At 32.9% G+C, this 20,737-nt stretch overlaps 2 long non-coding RNA genes across 2 annotated transcripts in view; both read right to left on the bottom strand.

Moving 5' to 3' along the window:
* The window catches only part of LOC141386317 (uncharacterized), a 36,603-nt gene extending 31,636 nt beyond the window's left edge, over window positions 1-4,967 (bottom strand). The window contains exons 1-2 of the long non-coding RNA XR_012408060.1: window positions 4,708-4,967; window positions 1,673-1,707 (exon numbers count right to left, since the gene is read on the bottom strand). This is a non-coding gene — a long non-coding RNA (uncharacterized lncRNA). The remainder of the gene's footprint in view (window positions 1-1,672; window positions 1,708-4,707) is intronic.
* Window positions 4,968-6,130: 1,163 nt separating this feature from the next.
* Window positions 6,131-20,737, bottom strand: part of LOC141386318 (uncharacterized) — a 62,900-nt gene continuing 48,293 nt past the window's right edge. Inside the window, exon 4 of the long non-coding RNA XR_012408061.1 lies at window positions 6,131-7,725. This is a non-coding gene — a long non-coding RNA (uncharacterized lncRNA). The remainder of the gene's footprint in view (window positions 7,726-20,737) is intronic.

The following is a 20,737-nucleotide window of genomic DNA, read 5'->3' as shown; positions in this document are numbered from 1 at the left end:
AGACAATAAGCCAAAGTACACCAGCAAGACCACTTCTGATTGGCTGGAGAAAAAAAATGAAATTTTGTGTGGCCTAGTCAAAGTCCTGACCTAAATCCAAAGGAGATGCTGTGGAATGTGGCATTTAAAAAGGTGGTTCATGCTCGAAACCTCTCCAATGTGACTGAATTACAAAAGTTCTGCAAAGATGAGTGGGCAAAAATTAATTCACAGGATTGTACAAACTCATTGCAAGACATCAAAAACCCCTGATTGCAGACGTTGCTGCTAAGGATGTCCCAAACAGGTTTAGGGTGCAAACACTTTCACAGAGGGCTATAGAATTTTAAATTCTGTTTTCCCTTAATAATAAAAACCTTAATATCAAAACTGTAAGATGTGTTTACTTGTGTTATATTTGACTAATATTTAAATTGTAAACTTTTGTATGGCACTGTATGTGTATGCATTTATATATTTATATTTAGATATATTTATAATTTTATGCGGTGAGTTCAATTAGTTTATTGATGTTTAGATGGAGGCAGACCGACGGTAAAAGCTTGCAAGTGATTGTAGGTAAGGAATACACTGAGACGAACTGAATTAATAAATTAAACCCAAAACAAGAGGGCCTCGAGTTTCACCAGAAAATCAGTCAAAAAATAAACTGTATGGATTACTTGTTCACAATAAGATGGATATGCAATTTAAAAATAGTGTAACTCTATAATAAAGTTCCTCTTGTTCATGTAAATAAAGTTTGTTAAAGTAGTACTTCATCTTTGATAATGTTAGTAAAAACAAAGCTGTTTAATGTTATTTCATGTCAGCTCAAGTCCACTAAATAACAGTGTTAAAATCATGTTTTAATGAATGCCAAAACTAACATCAATAAAGATTCATAAACGCATTAGTAGTGTTTATCATTGTCAGTAAAAGTTAACTAATGTTAACAAATGGAGCCTTATTCTAAAGTTTTAGAGAAAATAGGCTGAATTCCCATTTCATGCTGACTTTAATATTACTCTGAGCGATTTCATCTCCCTCTGCCCACATGCTCTATTATAATAAACAAAACTATGCATGAAACTGCATCAGATATGGCTTCCTTTCAGAATGATTTTATTCATACATCATTTTCATGGTGTATAATGCACTGCAGCAGTTTATTGTCCCTTACAAACACTTTCCCCAGCATAATATTGTTTTGTCTTTTACCAGCAAGAAAAAGATTCCTTGCTTGTCAAAATAAAATGCCTTCCTAGTTTTACTGAATACATTTATAAATATGCATGCGCATGCGTAAATGCATAACATATATTATACACTATTTTAAACATATAGGCCAGTTGCACTACTGATAACTAAATAAAGAGTTGTATGAAGACCTAACAAAGACAAACAGTAATTTAATCACTGTGTGGTCAGAATCCCCTCAAGGCAAGTCAGTTCACTCCGCGGCCATATTCATAACGCCTACAGGCAGCTATTTCTAGAGATGCATTATGCAAGTACAGCTCTTACGTATTTTAATTAGAGAAAGCCAGAAACCTACATAACTTGATTTCAGCAAGATACACAAATTCGTAGAAAAAGTTTTGCTTCTTATACAGAAAAAGAGACAGAGTAAGCAATGAAGCTGTTAGATTTTTTATACATTTGGCCAAAAATATTGAAATCGTTTACTCACCATCACCGTTCCAGGCCTGAATGACATTTGTGCTTCTGTGGAAATTAAATAAAATAATAATTATTATTATATATTATAGAGACATATACTGTAGAGTTTTTGTACTGTATATACAGTGGAATTTATTATTACTGTATTTAGGCAAATTGAGAGTAAAGCTTGGGTTTTACTACCAAAATGGATCCTGCTTTTCTCTTAAATGGCACCTATAGTGAAAAATCTACTTTTCAAGCTGTCTGGACAGAAATATGTACTAGGTATAGTGCATAGGCGGTCATATTGGGTCCTTTTTTTTCCAATTGAACAACATAAAAACGATGGACCAATTGGAACGGTTTTCAGACCGACCGCAACTTGACGTAGGAGTGCGGTCCCCTTGTCCACCGAATTGATTGACAGCTGGGTAACATCTCCCGGTAGTCACAAGAGAAGATGAGTGCAATGCAACCGGGAATAAAAGATCTGTTCAGTTCGGATCATCAATCGTCATCAAATGTGATCAAGAGTGAGTTTCACAAGTTTAAAATGTTTTAAAACAGTGCATTTATGTAATGAATTACAGCGATTTACTTCAGAATTACTTCATCAGGACAGCCACGTGTCAGAAAACTTATGAAAGAAAACGATTCAATCCTGCTTTGTGGACGTTAAATCAGGTTTATTTTGTATATTAGCATAACAGATACCCATACAGCAGTGGAGATTAGCCTGTATCCTGTCACATATGCATACAAAAAGAGTGCAAAGCTAAACGCGCTGTCTGTATGTATGTGCGTATCGTGTCCGTGACATAGAGGTTGTAACTTAAAACAGCAAATGCATCAAATACTCATGGGTACTCAAATTCTTACTGTAGTAACTCAAATACTTAAGTTCTTACTGTAGTATTTCTTACAAACGCTACAAGAAATCTGCTTCCTTTATGTCTGTTTGTTGTCTGACACAGCCGAGGGAGGAGATTAAGGCATGCAGAAAGGCACGTAGAAATGGATGAGGACTAGCTTTAAAGGCGCAGAACAGCAAAACCGCCACCCAGTGCAAAACTGTATAAAATAGAAACTTATAAAAGGTATAATAAAAAATCTGATGGATGTTTTAAGCTGAAACTTTACAGACACATTCTGGAGACACAAATGGTTCATAATCAATCTGAAAAAAGGGTAACCTAGGTCCTCTTTAAAGCTCGTAAATAAACTTTAGTGTCTGCAACATGTTTACCAATGCGTATGGTGATGTTTTATATATGAATGCTTCCACCAAATGTCTTTAGCCTTTAAACTCTGTTTATCATAGCACTCCGAGGTTTGCTACAGGCTGTCATAGACTAACTCATCATTGTGAACTGTATGTCAAAGCTGAATGGCCTTCTCTGAATGTAAGAAGGCACACCCACTGGGTGACTCTGGTCTTACAAGGCTCTTCTGGCACCTTTATACCCATGTTCCCTTCTTCATATGTCAAAAAGCCAGTATGGCCTAAGTTTAAGTGATTCTTATCATTTGTCTTTTCCCCGGGTTTGAACTGAAATAGGGAAGCGATCCTTTAGTCATGCCACCCCCTCATCTTGGAATTATCTTCAGTCTGAACTAAAAATCCCAGTTAAATCAGTTCGCTATATCCTTTATAAAAAAAAACCCAGCAACAATCCATTTCTCAATGTGTGTATTTTTAACATATTATAATGTGGTATAGCTGAATAACTAAATTGTACTTTTATATTATCTTTACTTTTTTATTATTTATTTATTTATTTATTTATTTATTTATTATTATTACTATTATTATTCATAAGTCATGTATTGGTAATATCTTGGCAAAGTCACCCTTGTAAATGAGATCTCGATGGGTTTTTATCTGGTTAAATAAAGAAACATACATATATATTTGGTGCTAAACAGCTTAATGTATGTAAAGCAACTTATGCAAAGAAACTTAGTTGACAATTTGGACATTCTATCATACAGCACCATTTACCAATGTTGTTTAAGGATGATGACTAAAACCCATTATCTCTGACTGTGGCGTTTCATTAACCTTATTTTATATAAAATTATTTTATACAACAACAATTTTTATAACAACAAAAACACTCAATTTAAGTATGACTTAAGTATTATAATGAAAAATATTTATAGTTATGTTTGTGAGTGAAATATAGTTGCTGTTGTATTGTTAACTACTGAAGATATTTCTTCAATACAAAACTAATGTAATTTAGAGCATTTTCACATTAAATGGATTACACACACACACACACACACACACACACACACACACACACACACACACACACACACACACACATTATTTTAGAAAACAAAATACCACATAAAACTCTATCAACAAAACGTTTATTTGATGGAATAATCCTGATTTTCAAATCACAAAATGTAAAAACATTTGTATTTCTTTATTATTGTTTTTATTTATTTTTTTAAACCTGCATAAAACATCACTGGACTAAAAAAATAATAGAGTAAATATTTAACATTATATATGCACACATTCATATTGCCATATATCAGATTTCCCAGTGGGTTCGTGTTCCTATTTTGTTCTACATACACATGAGGGTAAGTAAATTAACATTTGTGGGTGTCCCTTTAATTCTCTTTCTGGTCAGAAGGGCATGATTAATCGCGTTTAGGAAACATTACTTTCTAATTAATTTCACTAAATTATTGCTTTAAATTGACCACCCAACCACAGACTCAATTTTGAAAACTTTACTCGTTGCCGACTTTCTGTTTGTCATATATATTAGCATATAAATCCTTTACCACACCCCGCGAGGCCTGTCATAATTAGTCTCCACAAATGTGTCTGTGCTGACTCATTTATTTCATTATCATATTCTCAAGCAAAAAATTAAAGCCACTGAAAGACCATTAGCAGCTCGGTCCTCTGACCTACTTCTTAGCGCTTCACCTCTGGTGCTGAATGAGATCATCTCTATTATAGCTCATTATTTTCATCTAGGGCATAAGGATTGATTAAGCGCATACCTCATACAGTGTGTGGTCACTACTACTTACCGCATGCAATTAGTATTGATCCGGTGGGGTCGAATGAGACAATGAAAGATAAGGCCAGCTCTGGACCGATATAGCTATATTCCATTAGCTGCATAAAGCATGGGGGAAATGCTATATGGCTTGACTTTCTTTGCAAATGGGAGTCTTTTTACTTCCAGCATCGTGGTTCGTAGATTGATATTTCACACTGGGTGGAAATGATCTAGATTTCAGTGATTGATCACCTGTTGGCTTTTCTGAAATCAAGATAAACAGTTGTCGAAGAGAGACTCCTAGTGGCCAGAGGTAGTAGTATCGGTCAGTTCATATGTGATCTGGTTAATGTAATGTGATGTGAGGCGTTGATATTTTAGAGATTTTAAAACTCTTGTTTTTAGAAAAGTGTCGACCACGTATTTATACAACCCGAATAATATAACTACACAACTATCCATAAAAATTGGTTGTCATAACACTCACGTTGGGTAAAATATGGATAATTTTTTTTTATTTACATAGAACAATATTTGGTGTCCCCTGATAAATCCATGACTAAGCTGGAGGAATATTTATAAATGAAGAACAATATTTATTATTATTATTATTATTATTATTATTATTATTATTATTATTATTATTATTATTATTATTATTATTATTAGTGTAATTCGAAATTAATATTAATGAAATTATTAATACAGTTCATACATTCTGATGTTGGTAAAAGCTTCAGTGTTTTGTGTTTGCAAACACAATTGTACATATATATATAATTATTATTATTTATTTATTTTTTTTTTAAGACAATTAGCCAGGTAACCAATAGTTTATTATAAAATATTATAAAAGAATATAATACCATCGAACTCATGCATGTGCATCCTAAGCTGGATAAGGTATTTAATATTTATTCAATTATGATTTTTATTTTAATTGTATTGTTTTATAGAATATGGAATGGAATAGGCAACAGAGGTTAGCTCTCACCTCACAGCAAGAAGGTAGCAGGTTTGCATGTTTTCCTTCACAGACCAAAGACATGCCGCAATAGGTGAATTGGATAAACTAAATTGGCCGTAGTGTATGTGTGTGAATGAGTGTGTATGGGTGTTTCCCCGTACCGGGTTGCAGCTGGAAGGGCATCTGCTGTGTAAAACATATGCTAAATAATGAATGAATGAATAAATGAATGAATGAATGAATGAATGAATGAATGAATGAATGAATTAGGTTAGGTTAGGTTACTTTATTTTTACCCGAAGTTAGATTCGGTTTGCAGTCAAGAGTCCTCATCTCATAACAGTGCCACACAAAGAAACTCACAAAGTAACAATAACAAATTAACATTAAGACATTAAACATAAACATAGAAACACTTATAAAGAATAAATAAATAATAACTTCAAGAATGAATTAATGAATGAATGAATTAAAGGAATGGAATGGATTAGATCATTTTTAATTTAAAGTGCAACAAAATTTAAAGTGCTCTCCAGTCAGTACAACAGCCATTTTGTAGATTAAAAAAAATTGTGGTAAAATTTCTAAAATAATTTAATTTGTATAAGAACAAATATATAACAGAATATGATCATGCATTAATTCAGACACATACACATACAGTAAATAATGCATTGAGCCTTTTATGTTTTAACAGCTTTGAGGTTTTTGAATGTTTGTCCTTGAATTAATCTGTAACTTCTTCCTGAAGTAAACAGTTCAACTAGAGGACCCATGTTTAAAGTTTCTTTTAAAATGTTCTGTCCTTTTCTTTTAGTCAATTGGTGCTGTGTAGTTCTTCCATATAAAATAAGGTAAACAACTTTTTTGAATGTTTTTTCTTTGTTGATAATTTATTAAAATATGGCTGTTAAAAAAACTCTATAAAACCTGTAATTGACTTGGGTTTTTTCTAGTTTTACTCAGATCATACATCAAAATTTGCTTCATGAACAAATGATGACAGCTTGTACAAGGCTGCATCCACCAACTGAGCCGCTGGCATTAAGATGAACGGTAATATGTTTCCGGGAATGATACATTTACTTGACTAGTACTTTACTGTCATTGGGTAATAATTCTCTATGGCCACAAGAGGGCAGAGCAACTTTATTAATACATTTGAATACATTTCACTAGTGGGGAAACAAGTAAAAACTTGTTACACCTAAATGAATTAAAAAATTTACTAAATAAGCTAAAAAATACTTATTTGAGGTATAACAAGTTGAATATGAATTTGTTTGATTGTTTTCATTGTTGTTGTTGTTGTTGTGTTTGTTTATTTTCAGTGTAGTTTTCTAAGTAAACAACCATACAATCTTTTCTGTGTACTTCTTTAATCGTCAATGAAAAAGTCAAAAGCCTCAAAACCTATAAAAAGAACCCACATTAAAACAATAAAATTATTTCATTTTGAAATAAAAGACCCTTTGTCTACTCTTTATGTAACAACACAGTAATCAGCCATCTCATGCTAGCAGTTCAAGTTTCTGCATCAAAGGCCACATTTGAGTAACAAAAATAGCCATTGCTTCCAGTCTTATGAGTGATGATTTACCTCCAGCTGTAACCACAAGACTGCTAATGTTGTTTTTCCCTTTACAGTTTGAGGCTAAATGTAAACAAAAAAAAAGGTGGTATGTAAACCTGAACTCAGCTGTATACTGTGATGGAAAATACTGCTAATTCATTATTACACTGATGCTGTAGTTGTCGTCCTGCCTCTTAATAAACCTCTAATAGTTTCCAAGGCAATATTGCTTCATCTAAAGAAAAATTCTCTGTAGATGAATGAATGTTAAATTTGAAATGGTAGCCTTAGTGGAAGGAGATTTATGAAGAGCCATGTCTTTTATAAAATCCTATTAACATCTATGCTAGTTAAGGTGTCTGTGGGTGCGCAAGTAGCTCAGTTCATTACAGAAAAATAAAACTCTTAGAGACATTATAGGATCAGGTGAAAAGCTTCGGGTCTTCAGTCACCGCTCGCTCTCATTCTTCCCATTATCTTCAACACTTACAGCAAATCAGCTTCTTCTGAATTGGATGAAAGCAAGAAATCAATCAATCAATCTGTCTGTCTGTCTGTCTGTCCATCTGTCAGTCTGTTCGTTCGTCCGTCCATCCATCGCTTGTTTATGAATAAACATCTAATGTCATAAAAAGAAATGAAAATGGAAGTGACAGTGTCTATTGCAAACTCCAGTCTTGAGCTCAATAGATGTTTTGTTTGTTTTTTGACATATCTCGGAAGGCTTTTATCAGCCGTGTCTGATATGGATCTGACACACTGCCTCACTTTATGCTTCATCAGGCTGTCATCTCCGTTTCCACTATGACAAAGACTTCCTCTTATGTCATCTACATGTAAATATAATCCAGTTTTATGTCTTGTGTTTACTTTTTGGTAACGGTTAGTCATTCTGTTTGTACTATTAAGTTTAATAACCTATTAAGCTTAACAACCATTACGTAAAAAGTGTTTCAGTAGTGGGCAACTTTAACACACACACGCACACGCACACACATACACCTCTATACTGGCCAAGAGGTGACCAGGGTTTCTGCTTATTTTAATAAAACAAAAATCACATATAAAATTTTCTTTTAAGGTCTTTATATAACTGAAAATAAGTTTAAAAAGTTTATTAAAAAAAAAACATGCCAAGTGGGGACCTAAAGCTCTGGGTGACTTCTACCTATCCAACAGGGGTACGTTATAGACTGCAGAGACACTGAGTGTCATAGTGTGAAACACACAGACTGCTGGAACAGAATTGTAACTCGTAATCTGACTTTATTACATGCTAAAATCTAAAACTTTTCACATTTATATATTATTAAATGTTCTCTTAGTAACCTTAAATGCTAAAAAATGCTGTTTTACAGTACCTGCAAATACAGTAATCAACATTTGAAGTGAATCGTAAAAGTAGCTTTAGGACAACTTTGATGAAAGGTTTTGATCCATTTCAGATGTTGAATACTGCATTTCAGACTTGAAACTAACAAAAATACATATATATATATAAACATATGATGATTTTTTCTGTGGCATGTCAGCTTGAAATATCAATTTACATATCCAAACATTATTTTTTAAAAGATAAAAAGATTAACCTGTGTGGAAATGACCATATAATAGTGAATTTGTTCAGAAAGTTTTTGGGTCCCCTGTTGGCTGATAAAGCACGATGCCTGCTTAATTTATTTGTCATTTTACAGCATCACAAACACAATATGGAGCTCAAAAGGTTATGGTACTCAAAACTCAATATTTCTTTTACTTCTGAATTCTGTTTTTTTTTTAAGGGTTTCAAAGGTTTTGCTGTGAAGTGAGGAACTAAATTATCGAATTGCATTATGTTTTTTTTATTTCTTTAGTATGTTTCACAGTGTACGTTTTAAGGCAATAGCTGTTATATATATATATATATATATATATATATATATATATATATATATATATATATATATATATATATATATATATATTTATATATATATATATATATATATATATATATATATATATATATATATATWWTTATATATATATATATATATATATATATATATATATATATATATATATATATATATATATATATTTGTTTCTGTTTACTCCATGCAGTTCTGAGAGCTGAGATGCATATTTTGATTTAATCAAATCAGTTACATTATTTAAGAATTTGGCAATTAAATAGTTAAAATCATGTAAGTTTCTAAGCAGTTTAGTAGTTTTAATAAGGACTGCGGTTGATTAACAGAGTTATGCAAACATTTGAAAACAATATTTATCTGATGTGGCGAAGCAGTGGCGCCTTACAGCAAGAAGGTTGCTGGGTCACTGGTTCGAGCCTCGGCTCAGTTGGCGTTTCTGTGTGGAGTTTGCATTTTCTCCCTGTGGATCATCCAAGTGGATGCTACACACTGGTGGTGGTGTGGAGAGACCCCCCCTCATGATTGTGAAGCGCTTTGGGTGTATGGCCATACACAATAAATGCGCTATATAAATACACACATTACATTACATTACATCCCTGCATTCGCGTGGGTTTTCTCCGGGTGCTCCGGTTTCCCACACAGTCCAACGACATGCGGTACAGGTGAATTGGGTAGGCTAAATTATCCGTAGTGTATGTGTGTGTGTGTGTGTGTGTGTGAATGTGTGTATGGATGTTTCCCAGAGATGGGTTGCGGCTGGAAGGGCATCCGCTGCGTAAAAAACTCGCTGGATAAGTTGGCAGTTTATTCCGCTGTGGTGACCCCGGATTAATAAAGGGACTAAGCCAAGAAAATGAATGAATGAATGAATTTATCTGATGCATTTTTACAGTTTAATTAAGTGGATGTTTTCATCCCTAACATAACAAAAGGGTAGCAAATTTGCCCAGAGTGTATCATTGAGTTTAAAAAAATACCCAAGCATTTTCTTAAAATATTTGTCAAAGTAAGATTTGTCACCAAAAATCATTCTGCTAGCAGTAACACAGAAAACGTTATGGCCAAATTAAGACTCAAAATCACCCTAGAGTGAATGAAAAGATCTACAATAGTATAAGGGTTAAGCTAACAAAATCCATTTATGTTGGGACAACATGAAAGAATTGTGTGGAACCCAGCATTTTTTTTTACAGTCTAAGATCATGGAATTTCCTGAACATTTAAAAATAGGTTGTATACTTGACTAAACGTATCATGTTATTTTGCAATTATGGACTTGACAGTACATTACACATTTTTTGTAAAGAGTGTTCTTTGCTTTTAGTGATTCTTGTTTTTTGTTAGTACATTACAAATAGGATATTTTACCCCCCAAAGTGCACTTCGGAATTAAATAAAACCATAGCCGCTGTACTGAAGTATTGTTCCAAACCAACGTGCTTAAAACTGTCCACTACGAAAGGCCCTTCAAAATGAATTACTTTGAAAGGAAAAACTGATGGACACTTCAGGCCCCCATAATCCTTTGCGCAGAGAAGTTGTTTGCTGTCACACACTGTGTTCCATAGGAAAGGGCCCATCCCTATGCCCTAATCCCTTGAAAGCTGTCACTCCGGAAGGTAAGCCCTTCGAAGAGATCAGGACATAGGGATGAGCCCTTCTGAATGGAAAAAGTTTCTTTTGCAAAATACAGCAACACAAGGCTCCAGGTGACTGGGCTATTTGCTAATTTTACTATTTTTATTGTAATAATAAGCAAATAATAATAATAAAAATATAATTTTGCAATATATCAATTTGCATTGAATGCATGTTGTAATTTACATTATATTCTGTTTTATAATCGTTAGACTGCAACTTTTATAAAAAGAAAACACTAATTTATTCAACAATAGCTTTCCCTGTTTTTGTTTGTTTTTTGTTCTCTGTCCGTTTTAACGTTTTAACGAATGAAGCAAATCAAAATTCACAACGTTATACTAATTAATCAAAACTTTTACATAACCATATTGCTTTTCATATGATTTGAAGTGCTTCTATTATGCTCATTTGTTAGTCACCTTGAATAAAAGCATCTGCCAAATGAATAAGTGCCATGTAATGTAAATGTTTTTGTTGTGGTGTTTCTAGAGATTAACTAAGTTGTTTTACATTTTACAACAAGATATATTTACAGTATACACACACACACACGCACGCACGCTCGACGCACGCACGCACGCACGCACGCACGCACGCACGCACGCACACACACACACACACACACACACACACACACACACACACACACACACACAGTTCTCAGCCTAATTGAGTACATTCCATTTGGAACATGAATGTTTTTTCTCAATTTCTTATTGAATGTAGGCAAGGTATTTTGCTGCACTTAAACAAACCAGATTTATTAAACAGATATATTTATTAAAATAATATTTTAGTCACCAAGCACATTTAGAAATTGAAAAATACAATTAAAAAGGAAAATATTGCAAAAAAAAAATACAACCTACAAAATAAAAAAAAATTAGCTTCTCTTGATTTTTTTTATTTGTATTTAATATTTTTCTATAACATATACATGTGTGTGTACTTGTTTTTGCACTGTTATTGTAAGTTACTTAGTTAAATAAGCTCCAGATTTTGCTTCAAAACTGACTAATGTATAAGCACAAACATAATATTGTATAGCTTTCTATTAAAAATATGAATTCAAAAGATAGATTTGTGAGGGATGTACTTACATATGCTGAGCACTGTACAATTATAAATAATATCTAACTTATAATGGAAAAGAATTCTGCAACATCTTACAAGATCTAGAAAAAAAGTCTCAATTTATTTGCTGAACATGGTGCATAGCTGCTCATTCAGATGTAGTTTTTGAGATGCGCTGTATTCCATTTGGAGGGGCTCCCTATGCCTTAATCTCTTCAAAGGGTGACAGCTTCAAAGCGAATAGGGCATTGGGATGAGCTCTTCTGAACAGAATGCAGTGTATGACACCAAACAACTTTCCTGTGCAAAGGACGATTAAAAGTGGCCCAAAGCGTTCATCAGTTGTACCCTTTCAAAATCCTTCATTTTGAAGGGTCCTTCAATGTGGACAGTTTAGGATCTTCAGTTTGGAATAACACTTCAGTGTGGTGGCCATGAAATGCCCTTTAGATTTAGCATGTATAAAGTTGAGGGCAACATTATTAGCCTTTTAGCAAAATATTCCATTTTAAATATTTCTCATGGGATATTTAATGGAGCAAGGAAATTTTCAGAGTGTTTCTGCAGTTTTTGAAAAATTTTAAATTAAATTTAAAAAGTACACTAATTACCCTTGCCTATTTAACCTAATTAACCTATTTTAGCCTTTAAATTGCACTGAATATTAGTTAATTGAAAAATATCTAGTAAAAATTTTGCTGTCATGGCAAAGACATGAGAAATCAGTTTTTACAAATTAGTATTTAAAACTAAAATGTTTAGAAATGTGTTGAACAAATATTAGCTCTGTTAAACAGAAATTGTGGAAACAATATAAAAGACAAAAAAACTTTGACCTTTGAGATTTACAACGCACCAATTGTGTAGCTTTAGGCCCAATCCCAATTCTACCACTTAGCCCTTCCCCTTACCCCTACCCCTCAATTTTCAAGGAGAAGGGGTGTCCCGATTCTCTTTAGCTTGAGGGCTAAGGGGAAGGGCTAGATAGCCCTTGAAATGAAGATTTAACAATTACCAAAGACCACACTCGAAATTATGTGGTACAAAATTTACCCAGAATACATCTGCTACAACTGCAACATGGCTGCACACGAAAGTCAGGAGATGCACAAATTAGTATTTTTTTTGTCATTATTATGAGTTTTTACAACAAACATGTTTTAATACATTCATAACAACATTCATGTTTTATCGTCATGCTTAAAAAAAAGATAAAATAAAACCAGGTAGTCGGCGCAATGGCCTAGTAGTTAGCACGTTGACATATTGTGCAGAAGCACATCAAGGCTGAAAATAAATCTCTTAAAAATTTAAATAAAACCAGCTAAACTTTGCTATCTATAATCCCTAATAATAACGACTGTATAGCAGTCCCAGAAACATACTTTCAAGTCTGACACTCAAAAATACTTGAATACCCCTTAAAAAAAGTCTAATGGCTGTGAATTACCTTCATACAGTGTTTGCTATAATGTTAATTTTGTTTTTGTATGTTTAAATAAAATATGTCCACCGTGTAAATGCACAGTACAGTTACAAGCCTACTGCCACATTATATTGTTACGATAACATGATATATTTCTCTTCTGGGATTTTCAGAAGATAAATACCAAAAAGTAATGCATCTTGAATAACGACAGCAGTCGTTATCATCGATTTCATATGAAGCAAGAACTTATGATGAGATATGATGACATACGCAGGTGCTGTAGTGGGGTCCTATTTCTTAGGAGTGTAATTTAAAGCCCTTTCCCTTCACACTCTGTTTCAAGGGCCAATTGGAAGGGAAAGGGTTAAAAATATATTTATACTATAGGTTACACACAAAAAAACTTTTACTCACCCTTGTTTAAAATCTAATTTTTCCATATTTTTTCTACTATGGAAGTCAATCAGCTGCATTTTCTTTTCTTTTTTCTTTCTTTTTTTGTGTTCAAGAGAAGAAAGAAACTCATATAGTCCACATGAGGCAGAATGGCAGAGGTCATTTTCATTTTTGAGTGAACTATTCCTTTAAGTGCACCATACTTTTGAATATTTCAGACCTGGGAAAGTCTTGCGAGCTTACTTCCTGTTGAGCAAGCCTGCTCTTATGTAGCCAACACTGTAAGTGTGAATACTTGAACAGACCCATTGAGTGAAGGAATGCCAATGATGTCACGTGCCACCTTGATGGCAAACAAGTCATTTTTACTGTTTGATTAAATGCTTTGACTTCATGAACAGGATGTTTTAAGAACTTGCAGTATAATTTATTGGAACAAAGACATCTTACTATATATGCCAAAAGATCAAGGAAAATTCGATTCATCATGTCTTAACACTTTTAAAACTTTAGAATTTTATAGACTATCCATGGTGACCTGGTACACAGGCATTTTCCCTTCAGCTGTGTGGGTGTACAGTATATCCGTTCCTTTTCTCCTGTCATTGCTTTACAATAAACCCAGAGCTTTCACTAGTGATCTTTTGGGAATCCTGCCAGCGTGTAATCAGTGACTGTGTGGAAAGTGACACAAGAGGGGGATCTAATTGCTGGAAGACTGCTTTAATTACAGGGAGAGCACGTGTCTGTCGCAACCCAAAGTGAAAAGACAAAGTAGAAGGCATTTAAACAGTGTGGGGGAGAGACTGTTGAGCGGAAAGAAAAGGTGAGCAGACTGAATAAAAACACAAATGATGAACTTTTATTGGCAGCTGGGTAAAGCAGTTTTGTATCTCACCTTCAACAGCATGAGTGGCATTATTGGGCTTGCTCTTGACAAAATAATGAGTATCAACATGAATACTGTACATCTGTTTTATAAACACCTAAAAAAATTGGCAGGTTAAGTGTGCTGAGCTCTCAACACTCAACAACTTTCTATTAAATATCTTCCAGAATATTTATTTCATACTTTTGTTAGCAAATTTAAACATTCTGAGTAAAAATTTCACAATATCCGCAACCCTGGAGTTTTGAGATTTTATCTGCATTCACTATCTGCATTTTTAGATATTAATATTTAAAGTCAAATGCAAAATATGAAAATCTTTTTAACTCTGTAATTGGGATTTCTTTTTTGAAACAGGTGAAATATTGCTAATTCAAAATAAAGAATGTTCTGCTTGAAATTATAGTTAATGTTGATATTATAATAATGTTCTATCTTGCAAATCATTAAGTGAAGAAAAACAAACATGAACAGTTCATTTATATTTGATTAAGAAATGTATATTTGTTTCAAACCATAAAATTAGGAACCATCTGTTGACATTTGAGTAAGCTGCATTAAATTATCACTTACATTTTATTTTGTGACTTTTTTTCACAACTATCTCTAGGGTTTACAGAGAATGGTCTGAAAAAGAGAACAAATCCAGTGAGTGGCAGTCCTGTGGGTGCAAATGCCTTGAGGTCAGAGGAGAATGGCCAGACTGATTCAGCTGATATAAAGGCAACAGTAAGTCAAATAACCACTCGTTACAACTGAGGTATGCAGAAGAGCAACTCTGAACGCACAACAATTCAAACCTTGTGGCAGATGGGCTACAGTAGCAGAAGACCACACCGGGTACCACTCCTGTCAGCTAAGAACAGGAAACTGAAACTACAATTTGCACAGGCTCACTGAAATTGCACCATAGAAGATTAAAAAGCTTTGCCTGGTTTGATAAATCAAATTTCTGCAGCAACATTGAGATGATAGGTTGCTAGTGGTGGCGAAATGGTGTGGGGGATATTTTCTTGGCACACTTTGGGCCCATTAGTACTAATTGAGCATCGTGTCAACAACACAGCCTATTTGAGTATTGTTGCTGACCATGTCTATACCTTTATGGAAGAGCATGAATAATCTCAGACTGGTTTCTTAAACTTGACGAGTTCACTATACTTAAATGGCCTCCACAGTCCCCAGGAAATCCAATAGAGCACCTTTGGGATATGGTGGAGCGGGAGATTTGCATCATGGATATGCATCTGACAAATCTTGTATGATGCTATATTTTCTATATGGACCAAAGTCTCCCTTGTTTAATCTATACCACGAAAAGATTTTGAAGGCAAGTTTTGAAAGCACAAAGGGCTCTAGCCTAGAACTAGTAAGGTGTACCTAATAAAGTGGCCTATATATATATATATATATATATATATATATATATATATATATATATATATATATATATATATACATACAGTAAACAGTATGTATATAAGCAGGTATGTAAATATAATAATTTGTATAATTTGTATATAATATGATAGGTAATAATTCCTCTCGAGATTAGAGTATGGCTGAAATCTTTGTAATTAAGACCCTCTCAATCCAACGGTTGACTTTGATGTCCTTAAAGGCTCAATATCATAAAATTTGTGACATCTTAAACGCAATTCATGTTTCATGTTATTGTCTATTTACTACTGCATGTATGCATTTTATCTCAGTATCATAAAACATCTAAACATTGATATATTTTTTTCTTTATTTTTTTAACAGTGAGTTGCTTATGAACTCTGTATGATATAGAAAACATAGAGCATCTCAAAGTGTTCAAAAGTGTTACATCTTTTGGTTCAACTTATATGTAAATCATTCTAGTAGCATGTTTTTAAACATGGACACGATGTCGTTCATCTTTTTCTTTGAGATTATTATAGGTCTTGTGTACACGTACATTACTGATTGAATTTTATAAAGTTGTAACCCTCAAAATGTGCAAAGTTGTCAATAAGAATATGGGAATAACTAATTTTTGGAATAAAAAAGTCAAACAGAACTTTTTTTTTTTAATTCAAAGGTGCATTATGCACAAAAGGTGCATTCAAAGGTGCACAATATGCATTTACTATATTAATCAAATAAATGCTACTGGCTATTTGTTCTCAATAACTATTGGTATTAGCTTTGACTTCCTATATATGTAGCAAATAAATTTGGAATGCATCAAAAAGCATGGCTAAATCAATGAATAAAGATGGATGCAATTTAGTACTTTGTAAAAATCTAGTCAAAGCTGCACAAATGGGTGCTTACTTTATATTCAATGCTATTTTTGTCTTATATGATGTCATCTCTTTTCATTTCAAAAGAGCATTTAACAGCCTTCATCACATCAAGCTTTCCCAGCGATTTGAAAGCATAGTAAATCCACCTTTGAAGCTGATTAAACTGGAATGTTCCCTGTGATAACAGTATTTATCTCAGATAACAGTATTTGTGTGGCTGAGTGCTACCCTACTTACCAGCTCTGACTAAAATCACTCACCGGGACTCGCTGACTGTCTGTCTCGCTGACCCATTATTCCAGGTGCTTGTCAGATTTATGTCAGTGCAATTTAAAGGAATGTATTTAAAACAATGCAGGAACAATGTTATTATTATTATATATTGTTATTGTTGTTATTATTATTTTTATTATTATTATTATTATTATTATTATTATTATTATTATTATTATTATATGAATAGCATAACCTAATATTTAAAAGTATTTAAATTAGATAAAAAATATAGAAACTAATAATAATAATAATATTTGTCATTATGATTATTATTATTATTATTTAATATTTATATATTTTAAATCTTATTTAAATTAATTATGTAAGTTATTCCTGTGATAGTACACTTAATAGGCTGATTTGGTGGAAATAAATCAAATGTGGAAATAAATCAAATAAATCAAAATAAATTAAAAGAAAATAAAGACATACATATGTAACCATGAACAAACATTCTTCATTTGTGTAATGTTTCATTGATGATCAGTAGACAGTGAAGAAGCCGGAAGTCCATTTGCATGTTGTGTAACCTCATGTCATCAAGTGTATTTAAAATCATAAATTCAATTTTGAAAATGGTGATGGAAATATTGCACAGTAAGTCAGCGTGCGTTGACCGGAAAATATGAAGTCTAAACAAGTAATTCAGTGCATATTGTGTAACGCCTGAACTGTGTGGGTTTAATCCTGATTTAAAGCATCAGCCAGCAATTAAGCACATCATCACTGCCTGCCTGTTCTTTGATGATTGATCTGAATCATTCCTAGAATTCTTGTTAGCTCATTTGTGTAACAAGCTGTAAGTGAACAATATATATGTTTATTATTAGATTATTATTATTATTGGATAGATTATTATTGGCTTAGCCCTTTTATTATTCTGAGTTTGCCACAGCGAAATGAACCGCCAACTTATCCAGCATATGTTTTACGCAGGGGATGCCCTTCCAGTTGCAACCCATCACTGGGAAACATAAACACTTATTCACACACATGCACTACGATTAATTTTAGCATGCCAAATTCACCTATACCACGTCTTTGGACTTGTAGGGGAAACCAGAGCACCCGGAGAAAACCCACACGAACACAGGGAGAACATGCAAACTCCACACAGAAATTGTTATTATTATTGTTGTTTTTGTTGGTATTGTTGTTTGTTGTTATTATTGTTAGTGTTATTATTATTAATATTATTAATATTGTTCCTATTGATATTATTGTTATTATTATTATTGTTGTTGTTGTTGTTATTATTATTATTATATTACAATTTCTACTATTAATAGACTATATGGCAAATATGTATACAAAGAAGAAGAAGAAGAAGAAGAAGAAGAAGAAGAAGAAGAAGAAGAAGAAGAAGAGGAGAGGTCAGAGCCTCCAATATGTTTCACTAAAGTTTACACTCTTTGGGAATCCATATCAAACAATTAAAAAAGAAAAAGGGAAAAGAAAATACTCTAATGTTGAATTCTAATAAGGAGATTATAAATTAAACATTTATTATAAAAAAATTATAAAATGTCCTTCAAACTGAGAAACAAATAAATAAAAACCGTTCATTGAACTCTTAAGGGAAACCAAAAATGGTTCTTTTGTAGCATCATTACTGCAAAAACATTTATTTTTAAGTACCTTTTAGTTATATTATTTATTATAAAGAGTTAACCAGCTATATTCAACAGCCCCTTTTCTTTCTTTTGAACAAAATTGAGGTTCTCTCTAATTGTGCCTGCTGGTTAAAAGTCTGTTAAATTGGTAACACGAATCTACTAAAAAGAACATGATTCCGTATAATAATGCAATGTTTTTATTCTTTAAAACTACATAACTATCCACATACTGTACATTATTGTTGCTCGTCTCTGCCCTAAAACACACAGATTTTAAAATTCATTGTTGTTGGTTATGAAAGGGGATGCGTTCTCTGATTGGCGAGCCATCCAATGTGTTTTGATTGTGGAATACCTCAAATGTGTGACAGAAATAGTATGCCCTTACTACCTTATCATTGCCCCTACTACCTTATTATCAAGGCTGAACCTGAACCAAATGTAACACGTTAGTAAAGTTTTGCTTTTGTTATGTTTTACATAGTGTCTCCACAACACAGAAGCACTAACAATACTACATCAAGTCTTTCCATATACAGTTTTGACAATCTGCTTAGCGACTGATGTAGATTTGTAGTGGTGTGGTTGAATGAGGAGATATGGGAAGTAGTGCTGACTTAACCTTTATAACAAATATCCTTTGGGTTTAAAGACTTAATTCTTGATGTATTACAAATCATATATTAGCATAAAAAGCTTGTAAAACTTAAAAGACAAGGGAAAAAAAATACAAATATGCATTTACTAGAACTCAAATATTGTCTTTTTCAGTGCCATTAAATAAATTATACTTTCTTTAGTTAAAGTTCTTTTTGAAAAATACAACTGAAGCCTTTATATATATATATATATATATATATATATATATATATATATATATATATATATATATATATATATATATATATATATATATATATATATATATATATATATATATACAGTATATATATATATATTTATGAAAAAATGTGTTTTTTAGTAAATGATATACCATCTTAAATCCATCACATGAATTCTCTTTTAAAATAATTTTTAAAAGAATAAGCTAATGATTCAATGCTTTATTTATTAATTATAAAATATTACCTCTTACCTATAAAGCTATAAATAATGTAGCCCCTTTTCATCTAACCAACCTTCTGTCTCTGTATAATTTAACCCACTCACTTCGATATCAAAACTTAAGGCTTCTGGTAGTATCTAGAATAGCAAAGTCTACTAAAGGAGGTTGAGCCTTCTCATTTATGGCTCCTAAACTCTGCAATAGCCTTCCTGATAATGTACAAGGCTCAGACACATTCTCTCGGTTCAAAGCTAAATTTAAGACCTATCTTTTTAGTAAAGCATACACACAATGCATCACATAACAGTATGATGCATGAGTGTGCTCCACGCAGGTGAGCGGGCTTGATAACCACCTGCAGGATACACTCCTACTTTCTTCCTGTACCAGACATTTTGTTAGAAACACTCATGCTTTACATGTTTGTTTCTATGTTTGTTTATATAACTGTTATTTCCATTTTCAGTTAAATAAACTATGAACTGCAGCTACATTATTATTATTTTTTTATTCTCTGTTTCAACTATAGAGGATACTCATTCTGAGGTCCCTGGAGACTATTCAGCGCCATTGATGTGATCCAAGACCTGTAAAGAAATGATGCTAAGGTATACATAATCCTGGACCAGGCTGTATCCTGAGATGATGCTGTGGTGATTATAGAAGAGCAGAGAGAGCGAGTTGAAAGAGAAATCTTTCAGGAGACTGATTCCTGAAGTACTCACACCTCCAGTTCTCCACAATGGAAGTTTTGCATTCTACAGCCTCCAATGCCTAGACTGCAGCTCTGCACAAGAAGTTTGGCCAGAGGAGAAATGGTGTTTCCCAACAGAGCCTGATTTCTCTCAAGGTTTTTTTTTTGCTTCACTTCGTCAAATGGTAAAGTTTGTTCATAACCATTGTCGTCACTGGCTTGCTTGGTTGGGACTTGTAGAGCTGCTT

Source organism: Danio rerio, chromosome 6 (assembly GCF_049306965.1).
Source record: "Danio rerio strain Tuebingen ecotype United States chromosome 6, GRCz12tu, whole genome shotgun sequence".
Taxonomy (NCBI): domain Eukaryota; kingdom Metazoa; phylum Chordata; class Actinopteri; order Cypriniformes; family Danionidae; genus Danio; species Danio rerio.
This window is presented reverse-complemented; position numbering and strand designations above follow the sequence as displayed.